This window comes from Brachyhypopomus gauderio, unplaced genomic scaffold (assembly GCF_052324685.1).
Source record: "Brachyhypopomus gauderio isolate BG-103 unplaced genomic scaffold, BGAUD_0.2 sc73, whole genome shotgun sequence".
NCBI classification, from domain to species: Eukaryota; Metazoa; Chordata; class Actinopteri; order Gymnotiformes; family Hypopomidae; genus Brachyhypopomus; species Brachyhypopomus gauderio.
In genome coordinates this window covers 227,501-243,930 of record NW_027506894.1, presented here as the reverse complement: position 1 = coordinate 243,930, position 16,430 = coordinate 227,501, and the positions used below count along the sequence as shown (strand labels likewise).

The 16,430-nt window shown below is 46.8% G+C and overlaps 1 protein-coding gene across 2 annotated transcripts in view; it reads right to left on the bottom strand.

Annotated features, from left to right (window-relative positions):
* The window catches only part of LOC143491245 (pleckstrin homology domain-containing family G member 1), a 63,177-nt gene extending 46,937 nt beyond the window's left edge, over positions 1-16,240 (bottom strand). The window contains exon 1 of one of the 2 annotated variants that reach the window (XM_076990076.1): positions 15,844-16,240. The gene's annotated coding sequence lies outside the window, so the exon portion shown is untranslated. Of the gene's footprint in view, positions 1-10,515; positions 11,027-15,843 lie in introns of those variants that run through there. The other variant, XM_076990078.1, reaches the window with a different exon arrangement.
* Between the last annotated feature and the right edge of the window lie 190 nt (positions 16,241-16,430).

The following is a 16,430-nucleotide window of genomic DNA, read 5'->3' as shown; positions in this document are numbered from 1 at the left end:
TTGTCTGTATCAGGGTCTAACGTACACCCATAACTGTCAGCTGTGGTCGACAGTGACTGTGGTCACTTTGACTAATTAGTAGAGGTGGGACTCGATAAAAAAAAAATCTAATTAATTATAACCTTTGTAATTAATCGAAATTAATCACATTTCAATATTTAACATGAGAAATATTAAGTTTTACTGATGAATGAATCAATGAACATGATCATGAACTTTAACATCTTGTTTATTTTTCCACCAGTCTACTACACAGACCAACAGGGTTGCCAACTCTCACGCATTGAGCGTGAGACACACGCATTTGACTGTCTTCACATGCTCTCACGCCACACTTCCGGTATCTCACGCCAAAAAAAATAATCTAGTTTATTTACCTCTGATCCACATCTATGATTCAATGAGTTACTAGTAGAGGTCTGAGGGGGACTGCTTTTATAATCCCGCTCCCGCTTGTTTTAATCCCGCTCCCGCCCGCTCCGGTCAAAAAATTGCTTGTTTTAATCCCGCACCTGCCCGCCACATACACATTTCTGTCGCCCCTGCCCGCAATCCTAATATGAGTTGAATTAATTAGATTTAGTACTTGAAATTTTCTTATGTATTATTACAACAGCAATATAGTATGGAAGCCCATTCCCGCCACCTAAAATAAAAAAAAAAACAGCACATATATATTTTTTTCTCATTATTAAATTGCTATCTCATTATTTCGAGATACTAAGTTATTATTTTGAGATACTAAGTCATTATTTTGAGATACTAAGTCATTAATTTGAGATACTACAGTATCTCGACATAATGACTTAGTATCTCGAAATAATGACTTAGTATCTCGAAATAATGAGATATCAATTTACTTAATAATGAGAAAAATATATATATGTGCTGTTTTTTTTTATTTTAGGTGGCAGGAATGGGCTTCCATAATATATCGATGGATCGCGCTGTCCCATTTTATACCACAGTCCAAACACGTGCCATCAGGTGACGTACACCAACACTTTCTGACATCTATCACAACAAGCAAATGCTAGACGATTTCCATCTCCATTAATTACAATGGAATATGACTTCCATACATCAGACTTTACTGTAGTTGGCTTAATTGTGGTGTATTCGCCTGTTTTAACTGAATTTTCCACAGCTGAAACTGGTTGACCATCTACAGTCTCTGCCATTTCTGTATCAAAATGACAAAATGACGCACACTTCATGTTCACATGATCAGTTGCTTAGCCAAAATATTTTGAATTAGTTTATTGCTTACTTACTGAATGATTAGTTGTTTTCGTCCTGTTCCTTATGCATGCAAATCATTGCGTTGTTATTATTATATAATGAAGTTATTATACTTTCATTTCATTATAATTTTCTAGACTATTAATTTGCGGGATTTTTCTACATGTATATGCGATCCCGCTCCCGCCAATAACTATTACATTCTGTCCCGCGCCGCAAGATATTCTGACGGGTCCTGCAGGATTACCGCGGGAGTGCAGACCTCTAGTTACTAGTTCGCTCTGGCGCCAACCACCGGCGATCGATAGATCGCGATATAATACTTAATTTGTGTCCATTTTAGATGGTATATTTTTCTTTAATTTCCCAGGCCTCTGCCACAGGCATCTCCATAGTGCCTAGAAGTGGTCTTCTGCATGCTCAAAGCAAATGACTGGATCTTCCATTCATCATCTTTAATATGAGCTGTCACACCAAGATCATTCTTGTTGCTAACAACGACGCTGAAGTCACAGGAGCACTTCCACCCTTCGTTACCACCTCAACACAAAACATGTTGGGGCTAAATTGACCAATTCACTGGCGAGATGGATGAGCTGCCGTCCAGAAAGACAATGTCGAAGAAAATCCAGCAGCTGTATGATGAGGAAAGGGAAGTAAAACAGGGTTATTGTGAAGAGCGCCACAAATGTGGCTCTGACTGGGGATCACTGGACCTCTGTTTTACTTCCTTTTCCTCGTCATACAGCTTCTGGATTTTCTTCGAAATTGTCTTTCTGGACGGCAGTTCGTAACTGACGCAATTTGCAGCACTTCTCGTAAGCCTTTATCTTCGACCACAGAGAGCGGTCTACAGTCCACAGCAATCCATCTCGCCAGTAAATTGGTCAATTTGTCTAACGTGGACTTTGACATTTTATTTCTTAATTTGAACCCCGACATGTGGTCGAGTGTTGACTGGCGACACTGTTTGCTTGTACTAGGAATACATTTAGCAGCTAAATTATCATTACTGACCTGCGCGTTAGCTCCAACATGTTTTACGTTGAGGTGGTACCGAAGGGTGGAAGTGCTCCTGTGATAAGCGAACTCCTTCCTACATAAAGTGTAAATAACACTATTTGTGTTTGTACTTCCATCTGGAAGTTTCTTATATTTAAATTTCCCATCCACCAGCGTAGCCTCTTCAGTCATCTCCATCATGATCTTATTGTGCGTCCATATAATCTGTATGTCTGGACCTCGTGCACTGAGAAACATTCCACGGTGCAAAAGTGTCTCGAGCGTTAAATGCGTTAATTTCCCTGTATGTAATTAATTAATCGAAATTAACGTGTTAAAGTCCGACCACTATTTAAAATGCGTAAATTTTCCCTGTAATTAATTAATCAAAATTAACGCGTTAAAGTCCCACCCCTACTAATTAGAGTTTGTATTATCTGCCATGCAACTTGAAAGTTTTGGTACTAATTCTTGCTTCAGGTCATCCTGGTTACTTGTAGTCTGTATTTTCTTTTGTATCACCGTCCCTCTCTGCTTCTGCTGGGCTTTACACACGTTTCCCACTAGTTTCTTTATTTCAGTTGTTTTCCAAGGTTTCAAATTGTTTTCACCCATTTTACCAGCATCACATTCTACATGCACACGTTGATGTATGATGTAATGAATTTGATCTATGATGTCATGAAGTTGATCTATGATGTCATGATGTCCACTTAATCATCGAGATCAGCTGTCCAAAACACTCTGATCCATGTGATCAAAACAACCCTGTATCGCTGCCACACTGTCATCACATGCCACTCACACACACACACACACACACACACACACACACACACACACACACACACACACACACGCTCATGCATGTACACATGCAGGCGCACACACTCTTGTAACTAATGGAGTGGTGATACTGAACACTATATCACACTGAAGAGTGCTGTACTGCTACACACTAAACAGAGTGCAGAGCTAAGAGTGTTATTTACACTCCCCGCACCTCCAGAGAACATGTAAACATGTAAACTAAAGGCCATCTGAGATGGCCACACAGAGACGGGACACACACACAGGCTGCCCAACCCAAAGTCCAGGAGACCTGGAGTCCATCATCAGTGATAAACTAACCCTAGTAAGTGAGTGATGACCCGGCTCTGCCCCGTCTGTGCTGGATGTTGGACCACCAACTGTACCGCCCTGCCGGACCGCCCTGCACGAGAACATCCCTAGCATCAATTATAAACACACTGTGGTCTTACACACACACACACACACACATACTAACCCACACACACACACACTAACCCACACACACACACACTATAAATACACAGTGGTTAAGTTAGTACCGAGACTCCATGTGTTCATTATTAAAGTTGAAACCACAATCAGTAACATGGCCAAATTTTTCAACTATGTGAGTGATAGTCTGTGTTTGAGAGTGTGAGTGACGGTTTATATGATTGTGTGTGTGTGAGAGAGAGGGATGGGTTGTGTGTGATTGTGTTTGTGTGTGTGTGTGTGTGTGTGTGTGTGTGTGTGTGTGTGTGTGTGTGTAATGGTGTGTGTGATGGTGTGTGATGGTGTGTGTGTGTGTGTGTGTGTGTGTGTGTGTGTGTGTGTGTGTGTGATTGTGCGTGTGTGTGTGTGTGAGAGATGGTGTGTGTAATGGTGTGTGTGTGTGTGTGTGTGTTTTTGCTCATGTTCCTATGAGTGTAGTGGTGTTGGTGATACTGGGTCATGCTTGTTGTCAAACAGCTGTGTGAAAGTGGGCAGAAGTTTAATAAAAATGAGCTTTTGTTTGAAGCCTTGCCCAAGCACACACATATCAATACAGTGTGTGTGTGTGTGTGTGTGTGTGTGTGTGTGTGTGTTATACGGTATGTCTCTGTGAATGTGTGCATCATATGCTATATCTCTGTGTGTATGTGTGTGTGTGTGTGTGTGTGTGTGTGTGTTATACGGTATGTCTCTGTGAATGTGTGCATCATATGCTATATCTGTGTGTGTGTGTGTGTGTGTGTGTGTGTGTGAGACAGAGATCAGATTCCCATGCTGAAAGCAGCACTGTAGGCTTTGGCTGCACTAGGTGTTCATCACAACATCCACAAGCAGCCAATCAGAACCCCAGCCCCACAGGCACTATCAGAACCCCAGCCCTACAGTCACTATCAGAACCCCAGCCCTACAGTCACTATCAGAACCCCAACCCTACAGTCACTATCAGAACCCCAGCCCCACAGTCACTATCAGAACCCCAGCCCCACAGCCACCATCAGAACCCCAGCCCTACAGCCACCATCAGAACCCCAGCCCTACAGCCACCATCAGAACCCCAGCCCTACAGTCACTATCAGAACCCCAGCCCTACAGTCACTATCAGAACTCCAGCCCTACAGTCACTATCAGAACCCCAGCCCTACAGTCACTATCAGAACCCCAGCCCTACAGTCACTATCAGAACCCCAGCCCTACAGTCACTATCAGAACCCCAACCCTACAGTCACTATCAGAACCCCAGCCCTACAGTCACTATCAGAACCCCAGCCCTACAGTCACTATCAGAACCCCAACCCTACAGCCTCAATCAAACAAAAAAATCCATATAGTCACAATTATGAGGCAATTTTTACAATTCCTTAATACTTTACAATCAGCCATAAACAGCATCTGTTGGTCAACAGGGCAGTCAGTCACCTGGGACCCAATCTAATTACTGGTATAGTCATAACACCCTTCATAATCATAACCCTAAAACAATGAGGAACTTTCACATCAATATGGGAACATGAACAGTTGGAGCATATTTGTGCTGAGCTGTGTGGATATGAATGGTCATGAATCTCTCATGTCTGAAAACACGCACCCACAAGTCTCATGTTGTGTCTTAGATCTGCTGTAGTCCTGGGGTGGATGGGGGGGTGAGAGAGAGAGGGAGAGAGTGAGAGTGAGAGAGAGAGAAGGAGAGAGGGAGGGAGAGAGTGAGAGATTCGTTGGTTATATAGGCTATAATCTTTTACTGCTGGCTGGATGACCAAAACCGTTAAACATGCAGGAACATGTCAGTGTAGTCAAGGGTTACCTGTGCTTTAACTCCACTCTAATACATCACACACACTCACTCTCTCTCTCACACACACACACACACGCACGCACGCAGTCTCGCGCGCACACACACACACACACACACACACACACACACACACACACACACACACACACACACACACACACACACACACAGTTTTAATTGAGCCCAGGCAATAAAATGGCAAGTGTGAATATGTCGGGGCACAAGAATCTCCTGACACAGCAGACGGGAGTGAGAACACGATGAGCAGACGAAGGCCGCGCACCCTCACGCAAGCACAGCTGCTCCAAACATGTGGGCCTCGGCCTGGTGCGTACGGATCAGCACCGCCCTTTCCACAACATAGTCCTGCATGACAGATGATACGAGCTTTGTCCTGACCTCCCATCGGGACAATCACAGCAGGACTGACACACCAGTGTCCTACAGCAGACACCAAACTTTAATATCAGGACTGAGAGCAGGACAGCCCCCAAGACAAACACAGTCACACCAACGTTCAATATCAGGACTGAGAGCAGGACAGCCCCCGAGACAAACACAGTCACACCAACGTTCAATATCAGGACTGAGAGCAGGACAGCCCCCGAGACAAACACAGTCACACCAACGTTCAATATCAGGACTGAGAGCAGGACAGCCCCCGAGACAAACACAGTCACACCAACCTTTAATATCAGGACTGAGAGCAGGACAGCCCCCAAGACAAACACAGTCACACCAACGTTCAATATCAGGACTGAGAGCAGGACAGCCCCCGAGACAAACACAGTCACACCAACGTTCAATATCAGGACTGAGAGCAGGACAGCCCCCGAGACAAACACAGTCACACCAACGTTCAATATCAGGACTGAGAGCAGGACAGCCCCCGAGACAAACACAGTCACACCAACCTTTAATATCAGGACTGAGAGCAGGACAGCCCCCAAGACAAACACAGTCACACCAACGTTCAATATCAGGACTGAGAGCAGGACAGCCCCCAAGACAAACACAGTCACACCAACATTCAATATCAGGACTGAGAGCAGGACAGCCCCCGAGACAAACACAGTCACACCAACGTTCAATATCAGGACTGAGAGCAGGACAGCCCCCGAGACAAACACAGTCACACCAACGTTCAATATCAGGACTGAGAGCAGGACAGCCCCCCGAGACAAACACAGTCACACCAACGTTCAATATCAGGACTGAGAGCAGGACAGCCCCCCGAGACAAACACAGTCACACCAACGTTCAATATCAGGACTGAGAGCAGGACAGCCCCTGAGACAAACACAGTCACACCAACGTTCAATATCAGGACTGAGAGCAGGACAGCCCCCGAGACAAACACAGTCACACCAACGTTCAATATCAGGACTGAGAGCAGGACAGCCCCCGAGACAAACACAGTCACACCAACGTTCAATATCAGGACTGAGAGCAGGACAGCCCCTGAGACAAACACAGTCACACCAACGTTCAATATCAGGACTGAGAGCAGGACAGCCCCCGAGACAAACACAGTCACACCAACGTTCAATAACAGGACTGAGAGCAGGACAGCCCCCGAGACAAACACAGTCACACCAACGTTCAATAACAGGACTGAGAGCAGGACAGCCCCCGAGACAAACACAGTCACACCAACGTTCAATATCAGGACTGAGAGCAGGTCAGCCCCCGAGACAAACACAGTCACACCAACGTTCAATAACAGGACTGAGAGCAGGACAGCCCCCGAGACAAACACAGTCACACCAACGTTCAATATCAGGATTGAGAGCAGGACAGCCCCCGAGACAAACACAGTCATGCTTATACAACACTACAGGACTCTAGCAGGAAAGCTGCATCACATGCCGAATGAAGATCAGTGGGAGACCCATCATACATGTGTGGTCCTGTCAGGATGGTCCAATCAGGACAGCCCAAACAGGACAGCCCCGTCAGGATGGTCCAATCAGGACAGCCCAAACAGGACAGCCCCGTCAGGATGGTCCAATCGGGACAGCCCAAACAGGACAGCCCCATCAGGACAGGACGCCATTGGGACACGCGTTCTGTCAGTGAACAAGATCGTAAATATGTCGTACTGTTAACAGGATGGGTCGACGTTAGCAGCTACAGGACAATGTCCTAGAGTGCACTGTACACTGGGAAAGAATGTGTGTGTGTGTGTGTGTGTGTGAGAGAGAGAGAGAGAGAGAAACAGCTGTGTGATTATTGTGCAACAGATGTAATTCAGCTAATCACAGACACTTTCCTGGAATTCCTCCCAAGATGAAAGGGTTAACAGTGTGTTCCTGCAGACAGGTGAGGGCATAACTTCACCCTTCAGAGGCAGAAATGACAAACTAAATGATTTCACATCTAAACTAGGCGTTGGCTATTATAGTCCAGCACTGTTACATCTATGTTTAAACCACAGGGGTGAGAAAGGCAGGGGTAGGTAGGTAGAGAGAGAGAGAGAGAGACAGACATACACAGACAGAAAGATAGAGAGAGACCACCCCCCCCCCCCCCCCCCCCCCCACCACACACACACACACACACACACACACACACACACACACACACACACACACACACACACCTCCCTCTGTGTGACTGACAGTGAGGAGCTCCTGGTTTCAGGTGTGAGGCTAAAATGTGTCGCTAATATAGGCCATCTGAGTCTATCTAGCTCAAACAGCAACTCCCCTCTATTCCTCCACCCTCTCTCCATCTCTCTCTCCCATCTGTCTCTCCTTCAATCTCCCCCTTGAACCTTGTCTCTCCATCTCTGTCCCTCCACCCTCTTTACCTCCACCCCTGTGGTTCTCCACTCCTCTCACCCTCCATCCCTCCATCTCTCTCTTTCTCTCCATCCTCCTCTCCTCGAGGTGTTGTCTGATCTAGGCCAGGGAGGAGAGAGCGAGTAACTCTTCTACATGATTCACCCTGTTCTTTAAATAAAACACGTTTAAGACCCAATAGACACTGTGTGGACTCTAAAGATCTATCAGAACACACACACACACACACACACACACACACACACACTGTGTGTGTGCAGGTGTGTGTGTGTGTGTGTGTGGGTGTGTGTGTGCGCTCGTGTGTGTGTGTGTGTGTGCGCTCGTGTGTGCGCAGTATCAGATACTCTGTATGTCACACTCATGTCACGTTATACCATTGTAAACGTTTACAGTTCACAGCAATAGAACGTACTGGACACCACAAACGAGCACAACAATCTCCAGCCCTCCTCCCTCCCTCTTTCTCTCTCTCTCTCTTTCCCTCCCTCCTTCTCTCTCCCTCCCTCTCTCCCTCTCTCCTCCCTCAGTGTTCTGGTTTCTTGTTTTGACTTTTACAGGAGATCTGCACCATCAGCAGTTTTACTTTTAATGCTAAACCTGATAACGTGTGGGTGTGTGTGTGGGTGTGTGTGTGTGTGTAAGATATCATACTGCACACATCTCTTTCAATAACCTGCATGATCTGCGTGTTGCAGTCTATACAATCTGGTATGTATTCGCTCTTGCTCACACACACACACACACACACACACACACACACACACACACACACACACACAGCTATTTATACACCATTTCCTTTTATTTATCCAGTTCATTGTTCAACCAACATCTGCTGCAAATCTGGAAAACAATGAACACACACACACACACACACACACACACACACACACACCACAATCATGCACACACATACGTGCACGAGCCTACAGACACATGCGCGCAAACATGCACACCCCCCCCACACACACACACACACACACACACACACACACACACACACACACACACACACACACACACACACACACACACACACACACACACACACACACACACACACTTGCTCTTCCTTCTCCATTGTTCACAATTTCAATACATCTATTAGATGATACCAGCTGTTTACACACACATATACACTCACAAACACACAAACACACACACATGCACACAAACATGCATGCACAAATACACAAACATGCACGCGCACACACACACACACACACACACACACACACACACACACACACACACACACACAGCGGGTGAGGGGGGCGGGGGTCCTCCCTCAGACAGGAAGTGACCGTGGCTCACTGCCCCACATAAACACAGTTTCTGAAGGACTCCAGCATCCAGAAGGACATGCCTAATTTCCCATGATCCTCTCTGGTTGCCAAACAGCAAAAACACACAGAGATGGGCTTGATGAACCAATCTACAGGTATAAACAAAAGACACACACATGCGCGCGCACACACACACACACACACACACACACACACACACACACACATCTATTCTCAGTCCCAGGCACATAAGATCTGCTTGACCCCTTCAATACAAGAGTGAGAGTATAACACACAGAAGACTGATCCCAGATCAGCATCCTGGACATGAGGGGCCCAGTATAACACATAGAAGACTGATCCCAGATCAGCATCATGGACATGAGGAGCCCAGAAGAGATCCAGGACTCCAGGAGAAATGTTGAGATTTATTCAAACATTCATGCCAACATCTGGAGTGATCAAAGGTATCCAACTAAATATAGGAATGTAAAAGCTCAGCTCTCTCTCTTTCTTCCCTTTCTCCCTCCCTCCATCTCTCAATCTATCTATCGCTCCTTCCCTCCAGCTTATTCCAAATAAGGCCGCTGCTTTCTCCCCATGTTAATAGAGTGAGTTGAGTGTTTCACTGGACTTTGGTCATTTTCTTGCTGTACAATAACCTGGTGAATTCTGTCCCATGTTGTGTGCTGATATGAATGAGCAGTGAGGAGGACGGAGGATATGATCCTGTAGTCCTGCTGGTCCTGTAGTCCTATAGTCCTGCTGATCCTGTAGTCCTGCTGGTCCTGTAGTCCTATAGTCCTGCTGATCCTGTAGTCCTGCTGGTCCTGCTCACCCTGTGGTCCTGTAGTCCTGCTCAGTGGTGGAACCCATTTCCTCAGGGTAAAGACCTGAGGTCATATCTCCCACAAACCACACACACACACACACACACACACACACACACACACACACACACACACCCCACCCACACACACACACCCATACATACCCCACACACACCCCACATACACACACACACACATACATACACACACACACACACACACACACCCATACATACCCCACACACACCCCACATACATACCCCACATACACACACCTTTAGCTGGTGTCCGTGATTCGTTGGTTTAGCTGGTGTCCGTGATTCGTTGGTTTAGCTGGTGTCCGTGATTGGTGGGTTTAGCTGGTGTCCGTGATTGGTGGGTTTAGCTGGTGTCCGTGATTGGTGGGTTTAGCTGGTGTCCGTGATTGGTGGGTTTAGCTGGTGTCCGTGATTAGGGGGTTTAGCTGGTGTCCGTGATTCGTTGGTTTAGCTGGTGTCCGTGATTCGTTGGTTTAGCTGGTGTCCGTGATTGGTGGGTTTAGCTGGTGTCCGTGATTGGTGGGTTTAGCTGGTGTCCGTGATTGGTGGGTTTAGCTGGTGTCCGTGATTGGTGGGTTTAGCTGGTGTCCGTGATTAGGGGGTTTAGCTGGTGTCCGTGATTAGGGGGTTTAGCTGGTGTCCGTGATTAGTGATGAATGACTTTCTTTCCTCTCATAACTGTAACCTTCACAGAGACCAAATGTGTGTTATAAGAATAGATTCCCTCCTTCCTGAGGGGAGAATCCACACATATCCACACACACACACTCCCACACACTCCCACTCACACACACACACCCATATACATTAGAAATACACCAAACACAGATGACAGAGGATGTGGGGTGTAGAGGAAAAGTGAGTGATGAGGTAATGACAGGGAGTGGTCTTGATAAGAGGACAGCTGCTACTTCCTGAAGCTCATTTTACACACACACACACACACACACACACACACACACACACACACACACACACACACACACTACCAAGTGCTGTATTAAAGTTCACTAGTCTTTGTTGTCATGGCGTTGTGACTAGCAACTCCAACTTCCACACCACAGCCTGCTTGACACCCACATCAGTTACTATAGTAACACATGGGTCCCATCCATCGCACCACACTGTAGGTTTTAGTTAATGGACTAATTGTTGTTCCTCATTCACAGTAGCTAATGTGGTGATGTCAGGATTATCAAACCCACCAATCACAGCTCAAACCCTACTTAATTATGCAGACCGTTACCACGACAATGAACAATGAACACCCAGGGCGGGCCAGATGTCTGCTTCGTTCAGTGCCTCATACAAAACGCCTGATCTTCCTTGGGCAGTAGAACCGGTCTGATTGGACCAGTCAGAACCCCGCCCCTCCAGTCAGAACCCCGCCCCTGCCACTGAACGAAGCAGACATCAGAACACCCGTGGTGGGTGGGGTGTATTTGTATATGATATTAGGCAAAGGGAAAGTTTTGAATGCAGGGATTTACAAAAAGCCACTTCCGCTTTCTTTCATGCAAATACACCCAGATCAGCCCCGTCGACAGGGGGGGACAACCGGGTCTGTTGTCCCGGGCCCCAGGCCCAGGGGGGCCCATCAAAGAGCCCAACAATTTATTTTTTATTTAAAGTCTATACTTTTAAATATAATCTTGAAATCTTTAATTAATATAAAATTCTGTACTCAAAATAAGCTCAATGGCTAAAATATATATGTTTTTTACCTATCTGCATATTTTCCATTAAGTGCATACACCCCCGCCTCCCACTGAAAAATGGTTTGATCCAGCACCGACTGTAGCCGGCTGGTACCCGTCCAACAGCGGGAAATACAGTGGTGGATAGTTAAAGTAAATACAGAAATCTGGAGCGCAGAAAAGAAAGGAAAAACATTTACCTGACGAATTTTAATGTTGCATTGTGTTCCAGGTTTGAAAGAATTGAGGCTAAAGTACTTGAAAATGCTTGAAATTGTGACTACTTCGTTTCACAACAAATATCTGTCTGACTGAACAGTTCTCTTGTATTACGTTAACAAATACGAGCCTCTTGTAATTCCAGAACGAAACATGAGAGAACGTGAAGACGTTAAGATTGGGTGTTTTGAAAATAAACAACCATTAAATAATGTGATAAAAAGCTAATTATTTCGAATCATTTCGAGTATATGTATAAATATTTAACTTAATTAAGTTTATTGTGCTGGGAAATATTGAAATGGACCTTTAAAGTCACGTACAAGTGCTTTAATTTCACCTTGTAGAGGCGACTTTGTTCATTGCGCTGAGGCGCGGTGCGCGCGAAGTTACAAAATTCGAGAGGTGCACGACCTCGCGAATCAACAGCGCTTGAGGCCCTCGCGCACGGGTGGAGCCATCGCTATTACGACATTTTCGCCGCACGGACCCTCGCGACGCGTCAAATATAAACCAGTGAGCTGTCAGAAACAGCTTTGATGTGTGGCTATATTATATACAATATGACGTAACACAGGCCCGTTGACAGTCTTGCTAGGGCCCGGGACAAGAAAGTTTAATGTGCCCCCCCCTTCCCCCGGCGCACGTCATTTGAATTTCGTCATTTGACAATCCTTCTGTTAGGTCATATAGTATATAATATAGCCACACATCAAAGCTGTTTCTGACAGCTGACTGGTTTATATTTGACGCGTCGCGAGCGGCGCGAGGGTTCGCGCGAAAATGACGTAATCGCAGTGGCACCGCCCGTGTGCGAGGGCCTCGCGCGCTGTCCATTCGCGAGGTCGTGCACCTCTTGACTTTTGTAACTTCGCGCGCGACGTGCTTCAGCGCAATGAACAAAGTCATGTTTGCAGGGTTCATACACCTTTATAATGTGGAATTAAATCACTTGTACTTCATTTTAAAGGTCCATTTCAATAATTTCCAGCACGTTAAACTTAATAAAGTTAAATATTTATACATATACTCGAAATAATTCGCTTTTTATCACATTATTTAATGGTTGTTTATTTTCAAAACGCCCAATCTTAACGTCTTCACGAGAACTGTTCAGTCAGACAGCTATTTGTTGTGAAACGAAGTAGTTACAATTTCAAGCATTTTCAAGTACTTTAGCCTAAATTCCAGCACTTTTCAAACCTGGAACACAATGCAACATTAAAATTCGTCAGGTAAATGTTTTCCTTTCTTTTCTGCGCTCCAGATTTCTGTATTTACTTTAACTATCCACCACTGTATTTCCCGCTGTTGTGCGGGTACCAGCCGGTTACGGTCGGTGCTGGATCAAACCATTTTCAGTGGGATGCGGGGGTGTATGCACTTAATGGAAAATATGCAGATAGGTAAAAAAACATATATATTTTAGCCATTGAGTTTATTTTGAGTACAGAATTTTATATTAATGAAAGATTTCAAGATTATTTAAAAATTATAGACTTTAAATAAAAAATAAATTGCTGGGCTCTTTGATGGGCCCCCCTGGCCCTGGGGCCCGGGACAACAGACCCGGTTGTCCCCCCCTGTCGACGGGGCTGACGTAACACAAGGATTGTCTGCTACAGAGGAAATTCAAATGACGTAAGCCGGGGGGGGGGGCACATGAAACTTTCTTGTCCCGGGCCCCAGCAAGACTGTCAACGGGCCTGACCCAGATACACCTGCACACACATTTACTCCCTGGAGAAACATGGTGAAGAACCATGCAGGAGAACCACACAGCAGAACCATGCTGGAGAAACACCCTGGAGATACAATCTCCCTGGAGAACCACCCTGGAGATACACGCTGGAGAACCACGCTGGAACCTGAAGCCTACAGTGTTCCTGATGCTCTCCTGATGCTCTCCTCTCCACAGCTGGAGAACGTCCTGCTTGGCCAACATCCCAACATCCCTCTCAACACACGCCTTCTTCCTCTTGCACTGGAGAGCCACGTGGACACTGAGGAGAAGGTCAACAAGGGGGGGGGGGGGGGGGGGGGGGGGTGAAACCTTCACACAGGGAAGGAAGAAAGTAGTCTTCCTCCTGTCTTCCTGTACGGTGACCTAGAAGGGTCAAACAGCTGGAGAGGAAGTGCTTCGCAAACACATGCACAAGATCTCAGACACACACTCCAGGACCCAAAACACCACACTGTCTGATTCAAAGAATACACGCACATACAGACACACTCGTGAACACACTCCAGGACCCAAACACAACATTGCCTGTTTCCAAGAACACACACCCACACACATTCACAAACATGCACACACCAGGACCCATATGGATCCAAGAGTACACACATGCAGAAAGACACACACACACACACACACACACACACCAAGACCAAACACAACACTGCATGTTTCCACATGCACGCACAAACACACCAAGGCCCAACTGCCCCCCCACACACCCTCCCCTCTCCTCCCTGCCCCCACGTACCCCCCTCCTCCCCCAGGGTATAACCTCTTAGCAGGAGGCATTAGAACAGGTGAAAGGTCATGACCTCTACACAAAGCCACACTTAGCTCTTGGTATGGGGGTGGGAACCTGGAACTTGGGCATCTCTACAAAACACACACACACACACACACACACACACTCACACACTCACACACACACACACACACACGCATACACACACACACACACACACACACACACACACACACACACACTCTCTTCACTCACTCACTCACACACCTCACTGAGCCTCACTCACACAGTGTCTCTGTAGCAGTACCTCAAACACAGTGGTGCTTTATGAAGATATAAAGTGTGTGTTCATCTTGTGGTAATATTGCACCGGCCTAGTTCTGATATCTCAGTGATCACACACAGATGGATTCTGCTGTCATGACCATGACGGCATTTCTACACACAAGACCACGTAACAGACCCAGTAACAACGCTACTGGAGGGTGTTCAAGCAGGTCAGTCTTCAAACGCTACACCAAAATCCAATCAAACCCAGAATGCAAAAGATTCACAGTTGAATAGTTCTTCCATAGAAACAACACCCCCCCCCCCCCCTGCACCCTGCTGTCTCACGCGCACACACACACACACACACACACACACAATGTGTACTTCTCCTGAGACATCTCCTCTCTTGAATAAATGCACGTGGAATATGCTCTGTGTGTGTGTGTGTGTGTGTGTGTGTGTGTGTGTGTGTGTGTGTGTGTCTGCAGAACTTCCCCTTGAAACTCTTCCTGTTGCTGAACCCCTTCACCTCCTGCCTGTGGTCTGGAACTGATTAGCTGAACATTGGAGATCCTTCATCTCCAGCTGCTGCTGGATCAGATAGCGTACGGGCGTATGTGTGCGTCAGATCCGTAGGTGAGATGGAGGTCTGCAGAAAGGCCCTTCCCTGGCTGCAGGACTCCACCTGGGACTCCACCTGTCCACCGGGACACTCACCTGGGCAGCAGGGCCTTTACTGGCATGACAAACACCAGCCACCATATAGTGTGTGAGGAGCACTCAGAGCACAATCTCCCCCAACACGTCTGTCTGCAGGAGCTACTGTTCATGAGAGAGAGAGAGAGAGAGAGAGAGAGAGAGAGAGAGAGACCACTTAACAAAGAGCGCGCGCTCACCTCCTTCCCTCGTGGGTTTGTTTTGGGTCGGTGCCAGTGTCGGTGCTCTCGGTCCGTTTCTCAGGTCCACCGCCGGGGAGAGGGTGGCCTTCATCCGCCCGCCTGCGTGTTGGAATTCCGGGCGCGACTGCGACGCCACTCGCGCACAAACGTCTTTAGGAGGGTTTGAAACGGCGCTATTGAGACGGGCTGAGCGCGCGCCGGGCTCGCGGAGTGGGCTGAGCGCGCGCGCTACAAGAGTGCAGTGCGCCACGGGGGATTCCGGGTGTCTGGGAATGCAGGCGACCGAAGACTATTGTTTAGCAAACCGTTTAAACTTTATTCTCAGTCTAACGTTATTTGATAAATGCAATGTTTGTTTTTGCTGATGTGCGCACTGAATCGCGCAAACGTTGCGCTTCTTACACGCAATTACACGCAGGTAGCACGTGGCCACGCTGAACGACTGAAATGTCCCCACAAACAATCCGACGTTTTTACGTCCTTCTCGTTTGACGTGCCGCTTTCGGGTTTTTCTTCGCGCGTCAGTTTGGATGTCAGTACGTCGGTCCTTTAATTTCCTTACAGATATACCTGTGCATAAAAGA